Source organism: Rutidosis leptorrhynchoides, chromosome 7, assembly GCF_046630445.1.
Source record: "Rutidosis leptorrhynchoides isolate AG116_Rl617_1_P2 chromosome 7, CSIRO_AGI_Rlap_v1, whole genome shotgun sequence".
Classification (NCBI taxonomy): domain Eukaryota; kingdom Viridiplantae; phylum Streptophyta; class Magnoliopsida; order Asterales; family Asteraceae; genus Rutidosis; species Rutidosis leptorrhynchoides.
Window position 1 is genome coordinate 205,167,788 of NC_092339.1, and position 6,000 is coordinate 205,173,787.

Consider the following 6,000-nt stretch of genomic DNA (forward strand, 5'->3'; position numbering starts at 1 on the left):
CCTTTGACTATTCTCGACGATTCACGAACAACTAATTGTAAATAGATACATGTATATTTAAATATATATATAGATACATGTATATATATATATATATATATATATATATATATATATATATATATATATATATATATATATATATATATATATATATGTAATAATTTGAAATGTTAACTGAAGTAATATATGAGTTAATTGTTGAAAATAAATATGTAAAATAATATGCGATGTAGTGAAAACTATTATTACAAACATATATATATATATATATATATATATATATATATATATATATATATATATATAAATATGTATATAATTACCACTTGTAAATATATAAAATAATATTAAATCTATTTATTTAAAAATATATAATATATATTTATGTAATAAAACTTGTTATTTAAAACTAATTATATTTAGAGAGAGAGTAAATGCAAAATGAATGATTTCGAGCTTAATTAGTAAACGTCAGTAACAATCGGTTGATGTTTTGTTAGTTTTAATATAGATATTGTACATGTTCATGAAGTATTGAAATAAAAGTTGGACTGTAAATTGACTCCGAAGATTTTAGATTTGTCAAAAATATTTTTACCTTTTTAAGATTAAATATTAGCACTCCGTACATAATAATTAGAACAGAAAATAAATAATTATAGAATCTTTTTGATCAGGTTTCATACATTTAATGAGTGAAATAATTAAATATGTTTAATCTAAAAATTTAGGATTTTTAGGAGCACTTTTATATTTTAACTGTTTAGCAATGGACACGATATAACACAGTCCGCGAACTGTCGGTATCATGTGTACAAATAAGTTCACGAGAGTGTTTTATTATTATTATTATATTAATATTAATATTAATTATTATTATTACTCAAATTTTTTCTGTGTTTTCTTTCCTTAATCAACGGAGGAAGTATTATATCCTTCTTTCTCTTTTCTTCTTTATCTAATACTATATAAATATATGTAACTGCATAATATAAAGATATATACATATGAGTTAACTCATATTGATGCAACCACCATCTCCTCTTGCTTCGGCCACCCATCACCACTACTTACACTTGCCACCACCGGCGGTCACCATCGTAAAACACCATCATCACCTTCAACCTCCACAACCTACACACCACCAACTACTCGTTTATTTTGCCACACCCATTTTTCTATTTCATTCAGTTGATAAACCATAACCCATCGAACCCACTTGTTCCTATAATTGCTTCACTACTATTACGGTTATGGGATTATGCAACTCGTCCTAACTGCAGCTCGTGTTTCTATTTCTACTTCGGTTAACATCACAGCCCAACACCCAACACTGTTGCAACCTTCATCACCATCACGTTTACCATTTCTGTTTCGATTACAACCCAACCACCACCACCCTCGTTACCATAACCACCATCACCTACGGTGTATCACCACCATCTACAACTTTTTGCCACCACCTCCGTCCACCTCACCAACTGTAACTCTCTTCCTTCTCCCTCTATTTCTATTGTCTATCTCCCTCTCTCACTAACCTCTCTCTTTCTTTTTTTTATGCAACTCGTTTCCACTTCTATTTTTATGTTTCTGTGGTAACCCGTCACCAACACCCACTTCCATTTCTTCTTCGAAAACCTGCTGCAGCTCGCTTGTGACTCTGTTTGCAGCCAACACCCACGATTAAACCACCACTATATCACAACCACAGTCACCATAATCGCTTACTATTGCAGCTGTGTACGCGTTTCTGTCACAGTAAAGGAGACGCGAAAGAAAAATGAAAATACATGATGAAGATGATGAATAGAGAATGGTATGTTAATAATACGCGAATACAACGATGATCGATTTGATGTTTTTCTGATGCGATACAATCATTTCTGTTCCTATTAAATTAACGTTTAGGATGTTGGTGAAGTTATAAGGTTATGATAATAAAAGTGGTACATGAAATAATGAAAATGATAATGATGAATTTAAGGAGAAGAAGAAAAAAAACAGATACATTTGGTTAAAAGGTTTTAATCTGTGAAATTAAAGCAGAAATGACTTTACAGAGGGATGGTTAAGGAGGAGGGGTTAAACCGAGAGGTCCTAGGTTCGAAACTAGGCAATGGAATTTTTTTTAATTAGTAATAAAAGTCTCGGTTGGACCATCATGGTTCTTTTCTCATGGGCCGTGAACTGTGTTGCTATCGGGCCATTAATTGATAAATTGGACTTGTGCAAATTTGGTTTTAGTAAACTGCTGTTGGGCCGAGGGAAATTGGGTGTGACGACACGGAAATTTCCGACCAAATTTAAACTTTAATCTTTATATTATTCCGACAAGATAAGCAAAGTTTGTTAAGTTAAATCTCAAGAATTTTAAACTGTGTTCATACATTCATTATAACCTCGACCAAATTCCGACGATTCAAAAACCGTTATATATAAATAGATATGTATATGTATATATATATATTATAACTTGAGAATATTAATAAAGTATTAAACGTATAATACTTTACACGAACGTATTTGTTTCAATATGATTTTCGGCGAAATAAAAAAAAATATATTAAATGATTGAATTATCAGAAACATTGAATTATGATTACAAATCTCTGTTGAGAGGTCCACTATGATTTGATAAAATCTATTCCTCTTAACGATATTTAGAATAATTTGTAAAGCTATTTATAAATAAAAACACAAAGTGTCATTTACGAAAGTTAGACAAAAGTTAGTGGAGAATTGGTTTCCATAATATTCTATTAATCTATTTTCAAACGTACAAAGACATTTTCAGTTTAAAAAGAACTTTATTATTAAAACGTATATAACTTTTATAAATATCTAGAATCACTTTTGACAACTCATTACTTAACCAGTATAATAAATATAACGATATTTATATTTTATTTCATTAAATATATATAACGATTTAAATTAATATTATATATATTTATACGCGTATTATACATACATAGTTTTTATACTTTTACTATACTTTAACTTTACCTTTACTTTACTTTTACTTTACTTTAACTTTAATAACTCACTTTAATAATTCATACTTTAATAATTCACTTTAATAATTCATACTTTAATAATTCACTTTAATAATTCATACTTTAATAATTCATACTTTAATAATTCACTTTAATAATTCATACTTTAATAATTCACTTTAATAATTCATAATTTAATAATTCACTTTAATAATTCATACTTTAATAATTCACTTTAATAATTCATACTTTAATAATTCACTTTAATAATTCAAAAATCTATTATAAATAGAATTAAGTAGGTTTCATTATTTCATAGAAACTTGAAAATATATTTCTCTAAACTCTCTCACTCGATTTATATATATAAATATATATATTTGCTCTGTATTATTTCAAGATATTATTAGTATACATAAAATATTACGACGGAGTGCTGTCCGAGTGATTTCAAAATAGTTTTTTTTTGAATGAGTCGAAGCTAAGGAAATTATGGGTTATAGCTATGGAGGTGATGGGTATGGTTCATGGGTATGCTCGTGAGGTCAATCTAGTGTTTATCATCTCCGTTGCGTCTACGTACTTTCCTGCAATATTGAATCTCAATATTGATACGTTCGTGAATCCGAGGCCAACCTTGCACTTATTAAATGACGTTATATGTATTTTTACTACGAAATACAGTATTGTGAGTTTCATTTGCTCCTTTTTATATATATTTTTGGGACTGAAAATACATGCGCTGTTTTAATAAATGTGTTACGAAATAGGCACAAGTACTAAAACTAATTCTACGTGGGCTTAAACCAGAAATATACCCTTAGCTTGGTAACATTAAACTACTTGTCTATGTACGGTAGGCGCGAATCCTAAAGATAGATCTATTGGGCCTGACAAACCCCATCCTGACTATGGGATGCTTTAGTACTTCGAGGTTATTTTAAACACACCTGATCTGGTGTACTTCAGAGGGTAAAACATGAACGTTAAGGCTTGTTACCTAGTGCCTACAACTTATAGAATACTTTTATACGCTTGCGAGTGTACATATATTTATAAACGGAAATCTTGTGGTCTATTAATATATTGAAATAATTGTTATGATAAACCTATGAACTCACCAACCTTTTGGTTGACACTTTAAAGCATGTTTATTCTCAGGTATTAAAGAAATCTTCCGCTGTGCATTAGCTCATTTTAAGGATATTACTTGGAGTCATTCATGGCATATTTTGAAAGACGTTGCATTCGAGTCATTGAGTTCATCAAGATTATTATTAAGCCAATTATAGTTGGATGTATTATGAAATGGTGTGCATGCCGTCAACTTTTGTTGTAAAGAAAGTTTGTCTTTTAAAAACGAATGCAATGTTTGTAAAATGTATCATATAGAGGTCAAATACCTCGCGATGTAATCAACTATTGTGAATCGTTTATAATGTATATGAACGGGTCCTTTCAGTTAGTATTAGAGCGGTGGTCTTAGCGAACCAGGTCTGCATTAGTGTGTCTAACTGATAGTCGTTAGGATGCATTAGTGAGTCTGGACTTCGACCGTGTCTGCATGTCAAAAGTTTTGCTCATCATTTTTGTCGGAAATTACCTGCTTATCATTCTTAGTCTAGACACATCTTATTGCATTGATTGCATGAATAGTGTATAGACAAAATTCATATCTTAGCGTATCTGCTAATTCATATCTTAGCGTATCTGTTACTATAAACTTTGCCTGACATATTCCGTAAATTCCTCCGTAATCAACGAAACCTTTTGCTCTATATAATTAGAATACCACCCGATAGCCGGAAAATCATTTCATATCGAAAAATTCTTTATTCAATCGTACGAAATGGAATTCATCATTAGTTCAAGTCCCTCGGATTCCGAAATGGAATCCCACTCAAGTTCCGAAAGCAGTGTGACCGGAATGGATCAACCAATTAGTCATCATCTATTCTGGATGAATTGGGGATGGGTTCGTAGCCTCCTTAATTATTGGAGACAAGAAGAAGGTGATCCCTTCCATCCACCACATTGCCCTCTTGGCGAAGAACCTGAAGCACTTACCGGCGAACCTATCCGAAACACCATTTTCTCTCTTATTTCTAGAGTATCTCGTCACGATTACATACTACACCAAATTCTAGATTTTATTTATCCGCTCGTCCGAACCGACAATCACCCCGGTGTAATAGAAGAAGTCAACGAGCTTCGCGCTCGGGTAGTGGCTTTGGAGAATATGGTGCAAAGGTTACAAACACCAGCAGCAGCACCAGCAGCATAAACAGTACCACCATCAGCAACACCAACAGTACCATCACCACCACCACCAACAACATCCACATCCCACACCGCAACATCACAATATGTATATCAAACATCAACGTCATACGCCCTGTAAATATCCAGGAATATCAACAACAACAAACGATGAAGTATTAATTCATAAACTTCATTGAAGAGATATCTCTGCGGCAGTTATGTAATCTCCAAAATCTTAGAGATTATTTAATTCTGACCGTAAATCGGATGAGTGAACGGAGATGGTAGAGTAGAAACTTTGATCGAAAATGGTGTACGATTTACAAGCTAGAATTGTTTTACCAACAGCATCAACAGGACCGTAGCATCATCAACACAGTCAGTGCCGTCAGTATCGTCAGAATCAACAGCACCTGTAACATCACAAACTCTATCAGTTCAAGAATCATTGTGGACATCATTACGAATCAACAACAAATATATTGTATCAACGAGTTATGAAGTATTAACTCATTTTCAATCGAAAGATTTATATGTATATTTTATATGTATAAATTTTTAAACCATAATAAATCTTCCCGTACTAAGCTATTATGTGTGAATCTTAACTACTCAGTTAATTCATATTACAAATATGCAATGATGTACGTCCTTCGTCCGCAACTTAACCATCGTTAATTACAATCTCTGTCTCAATTCAATAAAAAAATCCAATTCATAATAAATCAAGTGTATTATT